Source organism: Vespula pensylvanica, chromosome 9 (assembly GCF_014466175.1).
Source record: "Vespula pensylvanica isolate Volc-1 chromosome 9, ASM1446617v1, whole genome shotgun sequence".
NCBI lineage: Eukaryota > Metazoa > Arthropoda > Insecta > Hymenoptera > Vespidae > Vespula > Vespula pensylvanica.
The window spans coordinates 2,692,637-2,713,796 of NC_057693.1; the positions used below are offsets into that span (position 1 = coordinate 2,692,637).

Sequence of the window (21,160 nt, forward strand, 5' to 3'; positions counted from 1 at the left end):
AACGAAGTGTGAAATAACTTGGCTGTGATGAAATATTTATTCACGGTCCAGGAATCGTATTAAATCGGAAGCGCAGCCGGTCCAACTGTGCGCGGCAAGCTGTTGCATCCGGTTCCACGTGACATTCGAATCGGAGAGCGCTCTGCTGGATAAAACTCGATAAACTTTGAGAGCCAACGAAACTTCGGACGAGCCGATGATTCTTCGTCGCTCGTAGAAGCAAGAACTCCAAATCTTATATTTCTCAAGAGCTTTCGTTATATCGAGAAAATTATGCTAGCCTCGCTTGTAAAACTTTGCACCGTGTCGATGATCATCCTACCGATAAAACGATACAACGACGAAAACGAAAGACTTTCTACCTAGTTATCTCGATTATTAACATTTTTACGACAACTTTTTTTGCGATTTTTTTTTTTTTAATTATCCATCTATGTTATATCTGTTTACGTTCTATTAAAAAGGTTAATAAAAATGAGGTATTATTATCTTTGATAATTTTACGACTTAATTTTCGTAATCATTTGATTATTTCGTTAATCTTTTTGCGCGTATAAACGATTGTAAAATAAAATTAAACTCGATGTCGTTTTGATTACAGTTATTATGATTTACGTTTCGATATACTATTTACGTTAAAAATAAAGTTAAAATAGAGAAATTTGGAATTGACAAGTATCGATTTTCTTTCTCGTAACATTAGATAATTATTGGAACGAGCGGTGAATTATCGGCTTTAGTATAAACGATCTAAAGTTACATTTACTCGTAATATAACGATGAAAGAGCGATTAGACGGCAAACGTCTGTAGAGTTTCGCTTCATTAATGTTCTACGATCTTGTTGAAAGTAGTAATATTTATTAGCGCGACGTGAAGGCCCTTGTGCTAGCTAAAGGAGAATAGTGTGTACGCTCGATTAAGTACGCCGCGGTCTTGAGCGTGCATTAATTCGTCGTTGTCGCGCGACGACGCTTTCGTGTTTGCGCCTCGTTACAGCAGAGTGCAATTTCGTGCAGCTGGCTGTTGTCGGATTCGTCGGTTCGCATCGGTCGGCTAACGACGTTAATTGAGATAATTCGACAACGTATCCGAGTGCTACGCGCATCGCCTTCCACGGTTATCGCTTATCGATCGACTAAAACTTGGGCCTAGAACTTCCACTAGCTTGGTATAGCTTCAGCCTAGTTACCAATCCTTTACTCGCTAATGATTATACTGTGAGTTATTCTGATACGGAGTTAAGGATTTTCGTTTATAAAAACGTTTTAATTAATTTCAATCGATGCTGGACAATTTTGTTATCACGGTATTCATTATTTCTACGCGAGATTTCTACTCGATTTTTCTTCATTTATTGAGACTATAAGAATTTCAAATTCTTAGAACGAAAAGATACATTTGATTTCAGTTTACCGCTGATTCAATTTGCATGTAATAACTATATGTGCTTTTTCGAATTTCTTCCTGCCCAAGAAATGAGAAAAGAAATTGCTATAAACAAGACGAGAATTAAAGGACGAATTAGAGTCGTGAATTTAAAAGGAAAAATCCAACGAAAAAAATCCTTTAGAAAATTTCATCGTCCATTTCTTAAATTTATTCGATTGAGCAAAAGAGCAACGTCCTTTCTAGATGTCCGTAATAGTTCGGTTGATCAATGCCCCCATTATTATGGTTTCGACGAACGACCGTTGACGAAGATAATGGCTGAAAGGGTTCGATCGTGAAACTAAATCGCTCGCTCATGCGAAAGCAATTAGCTAAAGGACCCTAACTCTAGCTCCGACGAGTGACCAGTCCTGTGTACAGAGGATTCTTGCGGTTAACGGTCAGTTCGTCCTTCGTCACTCTCTTTATGGTTCGCCGCAATTACATATTGCGACCATTGAATCATGTTTCGTTACTGATTTAATATTTATCTTGAATTATATATGATATAATTTTATCTTGAATTTATTTAGCTCTGTTACATCTTGAAAAATTGTTGCTTCTTTTCTGTAAAGAAGATTTTAGTATATAAACGATTAGAAAGAGATACGCAAGATTCTCGATAATCACAGAATGACACAATGAGCCCTTCGATCGAGAGTAATGGAATGAAAGAAAAATATAGAAAGAGAGAGAAAGAGAAACATAGAGTAAATAGATAGGATAAAGGGAGTTGGTCTTAGAGTAGAGAAGGAGGAAGTTTGGAGTACGGATTATAAGAAGAGGCAGCTCCTTAATCTTTCAGCAATTCCCTTAATTAACCGGCAACAATAGCGGAGTGCTCGTTCGATCCTGCAGAGAGTTCGCAATGCCGAGCGATGCCGGGCTCAGCATTTACTTCCCTTGCCAGAGAGACTCTGCTCCATTGAAACCTATCCGTAGAGACCGTCTGCTTTTGAACGATGTCTTAAACTTGCACCTATCTAACTAACGTTCAATTATTCTATGATCAATGTATTCTTCAAACAACTTTTTCAAAAGATATTTTTAAACTCTTCATTTATACTTTGGCTTTACGATCAAATGCGAAACGTCTGTGAATAAATATTTACGCGTATACGAATACATACGTGTATGTATGTACGTATATATAGATACATGTATATATATATGTATGTATGTATGTATATATAGAAGGCTTTTTGCCAGCATCTTCCAGTAAAACTTGAGTCCTTTCGAAACGAGAAGCGTTGTCTACTTGATGTCGGAGACATCGATGTCTGATAGCACGTCTGCCGACTTGGACGAGAACCTAGTCGTTTCTTCTTTTTTGAAAAAACCAAGTTGGATCATTCGCTCCATATCCTTTTGCCAACGTCAATCTGCAATTCTGGCATCAACCAGCCGAGAAAGTAGAAATTTCGTCGAGTGGATCGAATTGGTTCTCGTTAGAAGAAGTCTATTTTCTTTTCATTTGCACGAGATAAAGTTTCGAAGGATATTTACTCGAATAATGTTAAAGAAACAAGACGAACGACGAAGGATAAAAAGATTGAAACTAGGAGAACTTTTTCGTGTCTTTTCCATGGCTCATCTAATGTAAATTTATCGTCAAAACGTTTCTTTCAAACGCTTCTTCCTTTACGGTTACAATGCATCGAACTTTCCTCGAACGTACTATCACTTTTTTTCCAAGTTTCATTTGTCAGAAACGACGGAAGAAAAACGAGGAGGACGTTCGACTCCTACGACGACCCTACTCTCGTCAAACGACGATACTCTTGCTAAACTCGTGTCTTCGTTCGTTACTCGGATCACAAGTAAGTCTAACAAATCTCTTTCACTCGATCGACCAACGGAGTCGAGCTAAACGTTCTTCTCGTCTAAAAAGAAAAGGATCTCCTCCCGGGAAGATAATTTCTAGGTTGCGCCTGCCATGAACGTCTTTGGCAAGTTGGATCCAAAGAGAGGTTACTCTCTTCGATAGAAGATTCATCAGAAAGGATTATCGAGGATCTTCCTCGAGGAGAATAGCGAAGCATCAACTTGAAATCCTCTTGGAAATGGTCTCGATGCACTCGCAGCTTATGAGGTAACGTTAATGACGATGCTCTCCTTGAAAATAAATGGGATGAACGACAGCGTTACTCTTAGAATCAGTTACCGAAAGAGGGTTCCTTCCTTCGAGTTGTCGGAGGATCGAATGACAACCCTTATCGAGCTAAAATACTCGTCGTTAAGTGTGCTCGAAGGATAGATTGATTTTGATGGATAGAGATTACTACCAAAGACTAAGCACGAGAGACGATTTTAATCTCTACGGGATGAGAGATCGTTGTCTTTTCTTTTTCTTCCTTTTTTTCTTCCTTTTCCTTTCTTTTTCCTTTCTTCAAAAATAAAAAAAAAAATTCTTCCCTATGAATATTTTTGCACGAATATTTCGTGCTATCAAGCTTCACGCGAGACATGAGATTCTAATACGAACGCCGAGAGAACCGAGAACGACCGTCATCGAGACGAGATAATAAAAAAAAAAAAGATAAAACGGAAGGAAGGAAGGAAAGATGAATATCGCACGTATCGAAAATCGAAGGTATTTGGGAAGACTCGTTTCGCTTCTAGATCTTTTCTTACGATCTTTCTTGTGCTTGCGATCCTTTCAATCAAGAATCTCGACAGTTTTGGCGATGAAACTGGATAGGAAAGCGTCTTCGTCATGTCAGACTATATCAAGCTTTCCTCGTTTCTCTTGGGAAGACGAGATTTTCCTCGTGAAAATTTTCGGAATTCGTCGTGATAGCTCGTTTCTATCCCATGACTGTTTATTCACCTAGATGATCTCTTAGATTCTAACACGAAGTGAATCTTTTCAATTTACAATTTCATCCCTTTCGCTTTACGGTAACATAAAGCGAAAGTTTGAAAATTCTTTGGAGTAAAAGTCACCGTTTAAAGTACAGGGAAATCCGCTTTCCCGTTCGCAAATAAGAGAAACAAAAATGTTCTTCACGAATCGAGAGTACGCCCGAAGCGTTTCTTTCCGCGAGAATCGTCGAAACGTTTTCGAGTAGGTAACTACAGAAACGCGAGCGTTTCTCCCCTTTTCTGAAAAGTCTATAACGTGGTAAAAAAGTCTGACGCCACGTTCCGCTTTATCCTGCACGAAAATGGATCTAGCCCTTTCCCTCTTTTCTTTTTTCCTCTTTCTTCTCTCTTTCTCCTTTTTCTTATTTTCGCAGAGATTCGCATCAGTTGGAGAAAAAAATTATACTTAAGTAAGTAAACATCCTCCTGAGTTCTAGCAATTGCAAGGTTCGTGTTTGAATTGATTGAATGTATGTTGGGCGAAATGCCAGTTTCTTTGATATCCTAGAAATGTTTCATCTTTTCGTTTCGAGAGATTTCCAATGTTTAAAGAGAGAGAGGGAGAGAGAGAGAGAGAGAGAGAGAGAGAGAGAGAGAGAGAGAGGGAGAGAGAGATGTGGTTGAATCGTCGCTCCAATCACTAACGATAAGGAACCATGGAGAATATTAGACGATAGCTCGACGTTCATTAGAGATCTTCTCGAAATACATGAACTGTATAGGAATAGGGACAGAAAGGTACATAGGTACAGGAGGTCTATTCGTGTTCCGCAAACAGTACGCGGTCGTCTATCGAAGGAACAGAGACTGCGGAGAAATGTTCTCTCCGAATGTCCCAGGTGCGGCCGAACATGTATCGTTGAATCGATCATATGCAATGCTTCCTCCTCAATACCTTCCTTCGATTTGATTTGCATTCGACCTCTCGAATGCATCCATTGTATCTATTCTCTTCTCTCCTTGTCTCACTTATATTTCATCTCCAAAAAGATTTAAATTAAACATTTCCCTAGTCGTATATTAATTAGAAAATGATTAAGCTTAGTAATTTCTTGCATCCTTAATTAGCGAAAGAAGCAATTAAAGGATGAAGTGAAGAAGAAGAAGACGAAGAAGAAGAAGAGAACGGTGCTCTCGTTATCGAACTTGATATCGGACGTAAATTTAGGCGAGAAGGAACTAGAGAGAGAGAGAACACTTGGCCGGTGTACTTGCGGTAGTTACGCGGACTCGAGCGAAAGCCCGGATCCGGTAACTTTCCATCTGATATCAAGTCAACTGGCGCTTCCCTTGGACGTCCTTGATTCCGGTATGAGTTTCACACCCTTGATATTCGCATGCATTTCTCGAAATTACTAATGGCATTTGCCTAGTGAGAAATAGATATATAATAGATAAATAGAGAAAGAGAGTGTCGCAATGCTTCAATAATCCATTCGTTTATCGATCGTTATGATGTATCGTACCGATAACGAAAAATATATAAATCTATGAATTACACGCTGTTTCGTTGATCTTTTTTTTTCGATTGATCACGTTCAAAAGTAAAATAAGTGTAATTTATCAGATTATATAAAAAATACAATAAAATCGATGGTACAGCGATCGGGATTATTTTAAAGCTTTCGTTACTGTACCGATAAGCGATTTAAATATTGATAAAAGGATCGAATTACAATTTTCTGAACTAGAAACGACAACAATATCAATTTTGATGAAATCGTTTATGTTCGGCACGAAAAATACATGTTACATATGAGAAGCTTTCGAAGCCATTCTTCATTGTACGTAATCGAAATTTTCTAGCATAAAAGTCGGTAGAGAGCTTGCGAAAAACACAAACTAGTAACGTCATAACGTAAAGAAGACACACTTTTCTTTCGTTGTACCAACAAAGTAAAATTTTATATTCGTTTGTCTTCTTCAAGAGTGCCATCCACCGTAAAAACTAAAGCGTATAATACTTTGTAAAAACTCTCAGCGAAATCCTTTGTAAATTGTACGTCGTTGGTAGCTTGGAAGGCAAACGACGAGAAACATAAGTAACTCTTCTCAACCTACCTAGTACTTTATAATTTTACCGTGAACTTTCTAATTGTACAAGGATTCACTTTAATATCAACGAGAAAGGTCCATCAACGGATATTTTTGTAAATTCGTCTAGAACACGAAGTTTCTCTCCTTTGAAGGATTCAGTTCGTTCGAAATAAACTCTACTCATCCATAATGTATCGTGTACTTTCTTTATCCGTACTATATGTCTCTCTCTCTCTCTCTCTCTCTCTCTCTCTCCCTCTCTCTCTCTCTATCTATCTATCTATCTATCTATCTATCTCTTTCTCTTTTTCTTGACGCATTTCATACATTTTCTTCATAATTTTCTAGCTGCGAACTAGGCCAGTAACGTCTCCAGCGATTTTTTAACTGCACGCTCGGAAGAAAATCCCTTAAGTTTCTACGTTGTAACGAACCCTTCGACCGAGGCAAGGGGAAAACTTTGCAATTTATTTATTTTTTTTTGTTAACTCGAAGAAGTCGTAGAATATCGGAGGGAGAAGTTACAAGAGGCACTTGAAAATCGTCCAAACGCAAAACTATTTTCTCTTGAACTCCTACAAAATAATACTTTTCAGAGTTACAGAGGTGATCGACGTTATTTTTATGATAATTGTTCATACATCCCACGACATCTTTCGTTCGTTATCGTCGTTTCATTAACCCGTACTCTCATATAAGATTTGTGTACTCGTTAATTACAAAAGTTACAAAATTTTAGATAATTTCGACATGTATATAGGATTCGTAAAAAAAGTTGGATCATTGATAAATTTGAATCGGGGAGCACAAACCTGAATCTTCTGCTTTCTGAGTGGCTACTCTAACAATTAAGTTATCCAGGAGCCCTTCAATCAACTTCTCCACGAATGTCTACTTATATTAAATGAAAATACTTGTTCGACCACACACTCGACCATTATGCAGCAACTTTCGTCCTCGAATATTCTTCTCTCATTAAACATGTTGAAATTTCAAAAGTGTTAGGCGCTTAAGGCATTTTCTCTCTCTCCCTTCCAACTACCCTAGCCACCATCGTTCACGTTGCTGTCGTCATCTCTGATTTTTCGAGTATCTTGGGACACTTAGGAAAGCTTCTTCTCTAACAATTCCCCAGGCTACTACTACGTTGCTCTTGTCGTCGGTTCGTCACCATGAGTTCTCTTTTTTTAATCAATTTTCTTTTGTGTTGCTGCAAAATATTCAAGCGTGTAACGACAGTAGCTTCTATTCCATTTTTGACACTAAATTGTAGAATTCGTAAAAAAGATGGATAGTCGGGTAAACTGGATCGGGGGACTCGAATCCAGGTCTTCTTCTTTTCGAACGTCTATCCAGGATTCCTTGAATCGACCTCTTCACGAATGTCTACTGATATTAAATGGAGGTGCTTATTCACCTTCACATTCGGCCATTATGCAACAACATTCGTTCTCGAATATTCTTCTTTCACTAAACACGTTGAAATTTCAAAAATACCAGACACTTAAGCATCTTCTCTTTTTACCAATTTCCCTAGACACCGTTCGCGTCGCTGTCATCGTCTCTGATTTTTTGAGTGTCCTGAGACACTTAAGAACACTTTTTTTCTAATAATTCCCCAAGCCATCATTCGTGTCGCTTTAATCGTTGGTTCGTCACTACGGTTTTTTTTTTTTTTTAATCAATTTTCTTTGTGTTGCTGCTGAATATTCAACCGTGAAGCGACACTTGCTTCTATCTCACTTTTGACACCAAATTGTAGGATTCGTAAAAAAGTTAGACCGTCGGATAACGTAGGCTGGTGTCTTTTGCTTAACTGGACAGCTGCTTTATATTCAAGCAGTCCCATTCTATATGCAAGGAGTTCCTTCGATCTGCACGAATATCTAATATTATATTAAATGAAAGTATTCGTTCCCATTCATATATACCGTATAAAATATATTCATATACGATTACATGATTATAATTTAAACATTTGCGAATATTTCAAAAATATGAAAATACATAATCTATTAACAAGCAAACTCAAGTTTTCAACACACTCGAAAAGGCATTCGTTTCGTTCGAATTCGAAAAAAGGTATTCAGCATTCCTTTTATCAGACAAATAAACCGCTACCCTTCTCGAGTACGTCGCTAGAGGATGAATGGTCGTTTGGGAACGAGTAAGCGCCTAACCGAGGGTGTATATCGTTGGAAGGGTGGAACGTGATTGAGAATTATTGTCGAAGCATCGAATCTCTCTTGCACCGTTAATATCAGTTACCCTAGAGAATATTGTAGAATAAACGTCATTGATATCCGTTGCTTTTCATTTAATCAAACTTTCCTAAAATAAAATCCAATTGATTGTAATGAAAGCTCGTTTCAGGAAATTATCGTACAATGAAATTATCGAATTTAAATACAATTGTTATAATTTAATAATAATAACTAGCAGTATCATATTTTTATATCAAATATCAGTGTAAGAAAATTCTTGACAGATAGTCGATTGGATGCAACGTCGATTTTGAAGTGCAACGCGATCTGTTATGTTCGTCACGTGTATCGTGGGTATTGATAGCACCGACACGAATTTACTCGCGTACACCAATACGGAACACACTTCCTGTATCGCAGGACGCTATCAAATATTCAACGACCAACGTAGGTCAGCCACAGGGTCTCTCGGCTTTTCGATGGATTTTAAGCGTATCCATTCGACCGCTGGAGCGAGAATACAAATTTCAGAACATTTCACGCTTGAACAAACACCGAAGTGCATTTGAGCGTACTACTAAGCTAATTATGTCGGTAATGAGCAAGATAAACTGTACTCTCAATATGCTTCGTTAACCTGAATCCACTTTCAAGACGAATAGCATACGCCGGAGACTGTTTTCTTTTGCACCGTACGTTCATTAATTTTCTAGTTTGAATCGTTTTGCTTGAACGCTCAAGGTCCATCGTGTCACCGACACTCGAGTTTTTATCTATGTTTCGTCGAGAGCTTTTTTTTCCTACTTCTGAGATAAGAAGAAAGTTTTTCTTCGAAAGCTTCTTGAAAAAAATATAAGAGAAAAACTTGACTGAATATTTTCTTTATTCCATGTCAACGGAAAAATCAAATAATTCATTGGACACGATTGAACAAGTTAATATAAAACTATGTGTATATGGATAATGCATTATTGAGCAATTCGTCGTGCTTTTATTATATATTCTGAAAACTTGCCCCGAAATAAGTTCCACTTGGGATTCTTCAGATGCTTTGTGCTTGACGATGAGACGATATTTCATCACCTTCTCTAGTCGATGTAATATTGTTGTCCTTCGAGATACGAAGAGGTATGCTTTTATACATATACACTATGCACGAAATTTTCATCCCTTCGCTTTAGACCAGTCGAGTTTATATTAACTTCACTGGCAGCACATTAAGACGAACTTTTCTTTCGTTGGATATTTCTTGTCTCCTTTTCTACCTTTTCCTACTTTTGCATTGATGTCACGATACCTTTTCTAATTTCCTTAGGGAAGATAAATTCAGTTTATTCATAAAATGAAACTCGTATTACGTATATACGGAACGAATATATGTATTGTATGCCTGTATATGTACACACACACACACACACATGTATTAATATATAGTAAGTCTCTCTTTTCATATCCTTGGAGAAATATTTATTATCATTGTCATTCATATTAACATTTCAAATAAACCATACTTTTATATCGACGATAAGTTTTATTATAACGATGTTATCTCAGTGCATAAATAAAAAGAGGACTCTCTGCCCTTTAAAACATTCTTTATTTCATCTCTCTACGATTTTCTATTCCGAAGATAAATGCCTTTGTAATTCCCCATTCATAATTCTTAATAAACACGTGCTATTGATAGTAACGTGCGTACGCAAACCGTAGTAAGTAGTAAAAATAACTGATTTCTAAGAATTTATATACGTCACTGTGTCAATGTCGTTTTATGAAAGAAATTATATAGGTCAATGGTTCATTGCAAATGCCAATTATTTATGTGCAAATATTTTCTAAATTAATGATCGTAAAAACTTCAAAGAAAAATTATTTTAAAGAGATAATTGTTTTCTATTTTTCTAACATGTTAATAATAATTAATTAATAATTTGTTATTAACAATTTGTTAAAAAATTAGTCGTAATAACCGATTTCTTATAAATTAACACTCCGTAATTCATATGTTTGTTTTAAATTTGATAATTAGTTATGAAGAATTTGTTATACGCAGATTTCATAACCGCATAATTTTTTCTAAAAATTAATAAGCAGATATCAGTGGTAATACAGATATGCTTATACATTTAACAATTTATTATAAACAATTTATTATAAACAATTTGTTTTAAACTATTTGTTATAAATAATTGTTACAATAAAGTTTTCTGGAAAAGTTAATACTAAATGTCTATAATGTTATTTAGATATATCAGTACATTTAACAATTTTTATAAACAAATAAAAAATAATCGTCTTTTTTTATGTAAAACTGCTTGATTCATATCATAACTCACAGAACATAGCATAGTTATGATTGAGATACTGAGATAGTGTAATTATAAAGTAAGTGGAAAGAGATCGTTCTCTCTCTCTCTCTCTCTCTCTCTCTCTCTCTCTCTCTCCCGCTATAATGGTTTTCAATATATGTAAATGCATGGATGTATAATACAGCAATAACAAGAACGAAGGTATCTTGGGCGTACTATAAAATATTATTTTCTGTTGATGATTTAAAAGTCATGAACCTTTTAATAAATTGTAGCATCTCGTTTGTGATTTACGCTCGAAATAAAAGTGGAAACGTGGGAAAGGAAAGAAAGAAATAGAAATTCATTCATCTCCCTTCCGTTCTTCCATTTGTTTTCTACTTTTCGAGGATCTTTCTATGCGAGCTCCGCGCCCGCACGTAGAATCCAAGGTAGTCGAGGAAAAGGAGGATCGTTTTCGATTCATGGTCCGCACACTCTGGTATTTTCTTAATACACAACCGACACCTGAAGTATTGCAGGGGTGGAAATAATTGAAACTCGGGTAGATGGAGTAGAGAAGTCGCCGGGAAAAAGGATATACTTTTCAAGAGAAAATATTGGATTTCACAGGAGTCGCAACGCGAGAGGCACGTTACACGGAATAAATTACCGACATGCGATTCTATTTTCCTTTTTCCCTCCTTTTCTTCTCTGGCAGTCATGCTTTTATCTCAACGTCGACGTTCTCTCGTTCTCTCGGAATATCGACGATGTAAATGCAAAGTATACATTTCGAAATAACATCTGCTATCTTGTAATAAAATCGAACGTTTTCATTTCTAAATCTTCTTTGGAATGAGAAGAGAAATAAGAGTCTCTGTATCTCCGTCAAATTGCTTTGCGATAGGGTTGACTCGTTAGAAATCACTTTAGAGGTCAAAGGAGTGGACGTCGGTGAAAATCGAGCATCGGAGTGGAGCTTTTAGGCGACAAGACGACACTTAAAAGGTTCGTCGAGAGATGATCTATAGGACTTACCGAGCATCGATGGCTATGATCCAGCATAAACGAACCTTTTAGACCCGAGAATAAGATCTTCGTGTTCGACAGGGAGGGAAGTGCTCTTTAAAATCTAGTCATTTGTTTTCGTCAGACGATCGAAGACAATTAAAACAAATGATCGATCAAGAACATTCAAGAAGAACAAAGTTAGAAAGGACTAAGGTGACAAGGGATGGTAACAAAGGGTAGGAACGAGACTAACATAAACGCCTTCTACAATTCGAATCCCTTGTATAGGCATGGCTATGTACTACGTATTCTCTGTTCTGTATGAACGATCGTGAAATACCCTCCTTCTATTCTCAGAGTCCCAGTACGGAGAGCTTCTGGACTGTCTGGAGAGTATAATGGAACTTCCTGACATTTCGAAAGCACGGTGTGCTCGGCCTTTGTTCCAGACGTAAGAGAATGTCATCCCTTATTGCGACTACCCTTCGGCATCGGCCGTTTCCTCTCGCGAGAGAACACCGAGCTCGAATCGAGCAAATCTTCTCCCTTCGATCGAATGCGACTTTGGCATGAGAAAGAGAGAGAGAGAGAGAGAGAGAGAGAGAGAGAGAGAGAAAGGGGAGGAGGAAGGATTCCACCCCGGACGTTATCGGAATGCAAGAATTTATTTCGGAACATTTCATCGAGTGATAGCCGGACATTTTCCCTCTTCGATCGAACAAGTCGCTTCTTAGCACTCACGACGTCTAATTTCTATTCCCCCTTGTCGACGTCGTCGTTGTCATTGCCGTCGTTGAGACGTTTAATCGAATTCGCGTTGTCACGATCGCCGACGCTTTCGAAGACGTATTTTTAACGAATCTCTCCTTTTCTCTTTAAAACGTACGCGTTTGTTTTTCTTCATTAACCAGCTAGAATCGGTCGATCGATCGATCGATCTATCGAAATCGATTTATTACACATCTCGACGTAACCGACAACCGATGTAATTTTCGAATCCTTCGAAATTAATTACAGATCGTTTTTAGCAGACGTCGAGAAAAGTGGTATTAGTTTTGAAAGAACGTGCGTTGTATATTGCTTTCAATTAACAGAAAAAGTCCCGTTGATTATTTCCTATTTATTTCTTGGAAAAATAAACGAAATCGTTTCCGAAAGGAACTTTATTACTTTATTTCGTGGAACGTTGAGAATTTAATTGTAGCATTTATGTAAAAGAAAATCTGACGACAAAATAAGTACAAGTTTTAGAAAACATCTCGAGACAGTTCAAACATCCTAGCAATTTTCCCTACGTGTAATCAAAAGGTGGAAGAAAACGAAGGTAGAGATTCGACGGTGGAAAAGCTATCTCGCAAAATGACGATTCCAAGTGGCACGCGACTACGCGTCTGTACACACTGATATCCTCCAGGGATTAATTAAGCCGCGGTTGCTTCTCATGAGGCACTCTAGCGAAATAATTCCTTCGGATGTATTAAAAAGCTCCTCTTGTTTCTCATGTCATACCGGGAAATATGAATTAATTGTATTAACGTTTATATAACGATTAAATTTAGAAATAAAGAACGATTTGAAAGGGAATGACTTTTATTAATTACATTTTTATTCTTATATCTTCTTTAATAAAAGAAAAAAATTAAAAATCCTTTTGAACGTAGGAGACAGAAGAAAAGAAGACAAAAAAAAGAGAATCGATCGAAAATCCTTTCTCTTTTATTAGCGAGAGAAGTATTCATTAAAGAAGAAGGCACATAGTGAACAATCGAAAAAAAGAACAACGAGAGGGAATATCCGGTCGATTCCATTCGAGAATCGACGATAGGGTGGACGAGGAACAAATTCATTAATTCGCGAGTCCCAAACTGAGAATGGCTTTGAAGTCTTAACGAACCTCGAAGGCCCTCGCGAGTTATCGGTTAGAAGAGAACGTTTTAAAGCAGCTTTACAGTGGTCTCGTGTAAAACGAGCCGAAGGGATTTAATACGTAAGAAAAAAAGAAAGAAAAAAAAAAGAAAAAGAATAAAAAAGAGAGAGAGAGAGAGAGAGAGAGAGAGAGAGAAAGTAGAACGACGTCTCGAGTTATGCAGTCGCTTCTGTTCTTTTGCTTCTTCTTCTTCTTCTTCTTCTTCTTCTTCATCTTCATCTTCTTTTTTCAAACCATCGTATTTCTGGAAAAGGTACGCGAAAAGGAAATCTCTTGCACTCCTCTCCGAATTCACGGACTCGAACATTTTTCCAGAAAGCAAATAGCTTCGTAAGCATTTTCCTTTGCTAGTTCGAAGCCCTTTGAAACTCAAAGCGTAGCGAACATTACCTTGGATATTCTTATCCCTATGTGTTTTCAAGGATCACCACGGTTTCAAACTTACTTTCGGTCTCTTTCCATCCGTCGATTAATCGAAGAACGAATCACTTTTTATTAGATAAAAATAGAAGACGAAAGTTTTCTTGATAAGCACACGTAGCTTTACAAAAAGAAATTTTATCCTTTTCCCTCCAAGAACTTTCTACTTTCTTACATGGAAATCGATAAAACTGCTACCAAAGAATGTGACTTCTTTTACGCTTGGCTTAAGCCCTTCGACTTTTCTCCTTCTTTCTCTCTTTCTTATTTTTCATTGTCCCCTTTGAGAAAGAGTGACAGAGAGAGAGAGAGAGAGAGAGAGAGAGAGAGAGAGAGAGAGAGAAAGAGAGAAAGAGAGACGTGCGACTTCCGAACGACAAAACTCGCGTTGCATGCTCGATTCATATTCTGCAATTTGAGTCTCTCCTTTGACTCTTTTCGATCCTTTGTCTTTCTTCTTGAACTCCTTTTCAATCTAATAAAGTTCAAGGTGGGAGATTTCGAAAAAACTAATGAAAAAAAAGGAAAGAAAAAAAAATTAACAGTAATTTTCTTTTGAAATAATCAAAATAATCGAATAAGGTGTTAAATTAGAAAAGAATAAAATAATAGAACGTAAGAAAAATGTATAATGATAAAAACCATAAATGAATCGAAACCATAGTCAAGGCCATTCTACGTTGTAAACGTTTTTCGCATTAAATGGGATTCCAGGAATACCGATCGACGATCGTGTCCGCATTGTCGTTTAGCGGGTGGTGCGCTACCGCATCCGCGGCCGTTGATGCAAGGGGGTCGATAGGGGTGAGACGATAGTGGGGGTCGTTCTCCTCTGGATGGTTGGAGAAGCCTCGGCAGGGGTTGCGCCATTGTTCCGAAATAATCGGAGACAACGAGGTGAACGAGGAAGAAGACTATGGCCCGGAGGACCGGTTCGAGCGAAATGGGGCGAGTCACGATACGATATGTTACTGTGAAAGAGAAACGAATGTTTAAAAGTCTCTACTTCTTAAGGGAATAAACTTCGCTCGATTATTTTTCAATTACAACGATCACGTTATCCTTTCTCGATTTATTCTTTATCCTTCCTTAAGAAAATTCTATCGAAAATTTATTCATTCGAAATTGTTACTTTTCTATTATTGTTATTTTTTTTTTTTTTTTATATATAAAAAGTAGAATAGATCAATCTTTGATTCACAAAACTTATTCGAGAATATCTATACACATACACACACACATGCATCATACATAGTATATATGACAAGTAGAATAGATCAATCTTCGACTGAAAAAATTTATTCGAAAATATCATATATGTGTATATATAAAACGTGTAGAATAGATCAATCTTTGATTGAAAAAAATTATTCAAGAAGCTTATATATATAAATACATATATATAAACGACAAAATGTATATAACAAACAAGTAGAATAGATCAAGCTTTTATTAAAAAATATTTATTCGAAGAAGACATATAAATACAAACACACACACACACACACAGACACACATATATGTATTTATATATATATGTATGTATGTGTGTACACAGCATACACATACAAACAAAATAAAACCATGAGAAAAAAGAACATCGAATGCAACTATCGAATGGATTTATTCGAAAACGCGATAAAAAGAGTCGATTTTTTCGATTCGCAGGACGAAGCGATGCCAGACGAAGCGCACGTGCACGTGCACGTCGATTGTTCCGAAATAATCGGAGACAACGAAGCGGCCGTTCGAAATGGAGCGCGTCCTGAAACGTACGGGGGCTACGATAACAACGTGTGCCTTTTATCCCATCAGAGCTGCTCGCGCAGAAGCTACGATATCCGGATAATCCGTTCGATGCATGCACGTCACCCAACCCGGAGGAGAGGGTGCTGAACGTGAAAAAAAAGACGTACATGAGAAACCGGCCCAAAATTTCGCCTGGCTATGCGTGTTTTCCCGCGAATAGTTGCGCATCCGGAAAACGCACATGAAAAGCGAACTATTCTATCTTTCTATCTCGTTTTCGATGAACTCTGACTTTTGTTTCTACTTCGCTTCTCTTTCTCTCTCTATTTTTCGTTATCAGTCTACTCTTTTTCCGAATCATCGAAAAGAGACAATTTTTCATTCACATTCAGCCTTTCTTTCATATTTGTTTTTTATCTTCCGTGTAATCGATCGATACTCTACGACGATGTTACTGAATTTCTATTTAATTATATATATGTATACATATATACACACATACATACACATTTATGCATATTAATTAGTTGTATATATAGGGTAATTTATAAACGCATGTCAATATTTCATGGGTTACATCTACAAACTCAATGTAATAGCGTGTCTTGACGCACGAGACATATTTGATATCCATAACTCGAAATTCGAAAACTAAAGTATATAGGACATTATATTCATATAATGTTTTTTATCTATATTAATGTATACATTTATCCCATGAAGTATTGACACGCATTTAGGAATGATTCCATATGTAAAATTAATTTCATTTAAAATATATTTCAATTATAATACACGTTGCTTGACATAAAATATATTAGAAAAAACGTCATGATAAATAATATATTCGAATATTCTTCGAACATACGTATATATATATATATATATATATATATATATATATATCTATTATCTAGATAGTATAGTTTTTATTTGAAAAATAAATAACAGATTATCTTCGGCTGCAACATCGCAGATTTTGGAGAAATTCATATGGGCCAATGTTGCTCTATTTTAGGCATAGTTTAGATGCACTATTACCATGTATCGTTCGAACCGTGCAAATTTCTCTCAGTTCACTCGATCGATCAAAATGATCTGTTTCGCTTCATCAAACTGTCGCTACGCATACACGCTCGCGGCTTAATCTCTATGTGTATATCAAGCAACGTCAGACCTATTTGCCGATGTCAATGGCTTACAATCGGTTTTGCGTTCGCCGACATCGACGTACCGAGAGGATTAAGAAACTTTCGAGATTTAATCAAATCCTTTTTCTTTATAATAATTCTTTTTTCTTTTCTTTTTTATTTCTACCCGTCTCACTTGACTTCGCGATCGTTAATTTAAATATTAATTAAAATCGTCAAAATAATTTCAAAGTTGAGCAAAACTTCAAATTATTTATAAAGGATACACCAAAAAACTTTTAACGATTTATTTAATCGTAAATAAAAGCATTCCTGTAATTTTCACCATGTAACAATGAATGAAATCATGATCGACGTTTTCAAAAAACGATGGAATACAAAAAAAAAAAAAATTCAAAGTGTTCAAGCATAAGTGATGTACGAGAATTGTATAAATTCAACAGAATAAATCGTTTCGAAACGAGAAGATCAAAGTGCGATCCTTTCGAAAGCAATATTTGTTTATATTCTCTTTTTCTCTCTCTCTCTCTCTTCTCTTTCTTTTTTTTTTTAAATCGCAGATGCATCCGTTCGTTCGTTAAAAAATACTCCACGCAATTTTACAAACGTTGAATATAGGATCGCGAGCAATTTAACGGACTGCAGGATATTCGTTCGCTTTTTTCACCTCGTGCATCTTCTTTTTCTCCCTCGAGGAAAATCGGCGGTTAGCTTAAGCCGTAACAGAGCCGCGTGAATGCGGCCATTGTCTATCGTGGAATGTGAAGAGGAAAAACGAGAGCGAGAACGAAAATCAGAGAGAGAACCGGAGAGAGAATCAGAGAAGCAGAGAGAGAGAGAGAGAGAGAAAGAGAGAAATGGATTGAAGATCGGTGTTACAAAACCAAGGACATGTTGCTTGAACCGTGCCCCGATGAAATAACTTCGTTAAAATAGTTTTCACCCTTTCTTGCTCCCGTTAACAACGTCGATGATTCTGAATAGCGGATAAAAATTGAAACGAACGAACGATAAAATCGATCGATCGTACTCGTAATTTGATTTATAACCGATTTTTATTTTCTTTTTTTTTTTTTTGCAAATTTATGTTTCTTCCGAATTACGGCATAATTCTGTCGTTAAAATTTAATATAAAAAAAAAAAAATAAAGAAAGAAAAATTAATAAAATTATATAAATATTTTTCATCGCCGACGCATTGTTTTCCGCAAATGCTTGTGCCAATTTGCGATTAGTGGCAGGATGCATTGGAGAGTATAGACAAGAGTATGCGAGAGCAATTTAGCTGAATGTACCGCTGAATGTTGTTTCAATTCGTGTTACATACCGCAGAATCGTGCACGTCGATCAATGTCTCTAACAATGAACGAACTAAAACCATCGATGCGCTGCAAATGGTTTGTACCGTTTAAAAAAATAGCAGAAAAATTGTTCGGCTAAATGCGTACTTTGAAGATAATATCTTCCAGCGTTTATTCTTAAGCAACGACTAAAAATACCAAACGATATCGTTTTAGAAAGAAAATTCTTGAAATTCAACTCTGCGAGTCAATGAAAAACACATGTTATAATAGATCTCACATAAAAGTATCGCTGGCCTATATAAATTCCTGAAATTCTTTTCGACGTTCAATGCACTTTGGGATAGGTCGTGTAAATTCTTCGTTCGAAATTAAAGCTGAAGTAACGAAACGAAAAATAGTCGAGAAATTCTATTCTCTATCTTTGTCAGTGTAATACATAATTTGAAAATCGTTCAATTGACTAAAACGTTCTAAAGAAGAATTTTGTATTATCGAGACGACGAGAGAGAGTTATTTGCGTGCTAGAATCTCGAAAGTTACGTGTCAGGACTCGAGAGGAATTCTGTTAATTGAACATCCAAGCGCTTGCATCCATCGGTCGGTCGGATAATTCAGGATTCAATTTTAATCAAATTACATCCTGTGACCGGTCGTTTCAATTCTGTGGAATCTTTTCGATCGCAAAAGCCAAAAGTCGATCGTTCGAGGTTTTCTCAAATGGCCAGTTAACTTTTACGAGCAGATGACGAAGAAGAAAAAGGGAAAAGCAAGGAAAACTTGTGAACTAATTAAAAATTCAAGCGTAATGAGGGAAGCCGACTTTCGAACGAAGAAAAGGGACGCTCTTGAAAGGTATCGATTTTTAATTAGCGACTAAACGACATGCCTTTGATCTTACGAATAAACATATCGCCCTAGTCGCGCCTTCCACTTCAATGACTTGTCCCTTTTACTATCCTTTTCCGACGAATCGACGTTTCAATATCGATATCTAGAATGAAACGATACTTCGTTCCACTCAATACCGTCTAGCTTGATTAATATGATAAATTGAATATGTATCTTTTGAAATTCAACTTCGAAAATATCTATCGAAAATAATATTTGTCTCTTTTTAAAACGAATTCCTTTAAACGTTACAACGAAATACTTGTGATTCAAACGGCAAACTTAAAAAGTAACCGACGAAAAAGATAACACCGAGTAGCAACTTCTGAGACGTGCTCGAATTTACAAAACGGTCGAGCGGCTATCGTAAAAGAAAACATAAAAAGACGACGGAAGTAAGGTGAAAAAAATATATATATTTTTTTTTCGGACAAAGGAAACACGGGGAAGGAAAAAAAATGTGAAAAATAAAAGTAATTAGGTGAGGCTGCCTTTTATTAAGCTACTTATCCTTTTTTGTTTTTTTTTCTCGGCTCGTGTAACAAGGAAAACGAGAAAATTAGAATTACCAAACGTAAAATTTTTAAGGGTCTGCTAGGTCATAATTTATAATACATTTCCAAGAAAAATTTTAATAAAAAAAAAAAAAAGTAAATCCATCAACAGCGCCAAACTTTAAACTTCCTTCTAAACTCTCTGTAGGTTTATTCTTTTTTCAACAGAAATACTTTTGCCGAAAAAAAGGTAGTATTGGAAAATAAAATACTATTGGATCTTTCAAAGATTATCGAGGTCGTGTTATTTATTTATAAAATCTTTTTATACTGGCAGATTGCCATAGAAACTCTTGGACTTTAATTAAAGGACTTTCATCAAGCAAAATATAAGAAACAAAAAACATAGATAAATAAGATAAGACTTTGATGACGTTCGACATTAAACACGTAATCCTTAAAATAGCTAGAGACGCTCATAAAAGGGACAAGTATCGAAAACTCGATGAATAATTCGCAACGTGCTGCTTATCTTCCCTTCTCTCGCGTAAAAAGAGAACAATTAATAATTCATTCTCGACGCGATCAACATTACGATCTAAAACTACAACAAAGTAAGTAAGCATTCTCTACACGAAAGGTAGATTAGCTCATTGTCGAGATTCATCGTTCAAAGAAAATGGAAAGTCACGGAAGATCATTAGGGTAAGATTACATGCACGATAGCTAGTTTCTTTCAGTGCCGTATAAATAAGTGTCGAGAATAACTTTCTATAATACTGTGAATTCAGATTGAAATAAGAACGAGAGTAGAATGTTTAGAAGACATCTCATATTAAATTATCTTTCACAGTGTTCACGGACGAGCGCAATAAAGCTTTACTTTCTACGAAAGAATGCGAGTCACCGGAATTCTTGTATGTAATGTAGTAACGTATCTTCAACGCGTTTATATGTTAACCAGAAGAGTGTAAGAAACGTCGTGCACACTAATCTCGATCGTTTCCGTCGAATCTATCGTATTAGAAGGCGCACCACGGTGAAATGTAAAGTATGCGAATGGCGAATGCGTCTCGACAACCACTGTGCCGTACATCTTTACCACATTCTCTTATTCCCCGTCTGGCATAAATTACCGTCGATAGTGAGTCGGTTCCTGGTAGAGTCAGAACCTTTTTCAAATTGCTCGATGAAATCCCTGTCCACAATTTACGAGCAAGTCGAGTAAATGTAATTACGCGTGTTACGTAGGAAAACGTAATGATTAATAATAAAAGTAAAAAGGAAAGAAGGCGAAAAAGATAAAATAAATGAGTGAGTGAGTGAGAGCGAGAGCGAGAGAGCGAGAAAGAGAGAGAGAGAGAGAGAGAGAGAGAGAGAGAGAGAGAGA

At 36.5% G+C, this 21,160-nt stretch overlaps 1 protein-coding gene across 1 annotated transcript in view; it reads right to left on the bottom strand.

Moving 5' to 3' along the window:
- LOC122631447 (polypeptide N-acetylgalactosaminyltransferase 2) overlaps positions 1-21,160 on the bottom strand; it is a 98,939-nt gene that overhangs the window by 28,375 nt on the left and 49,404 nt on the right. The gene's annotated exons all lie outside the window — the stretch shown is intronic.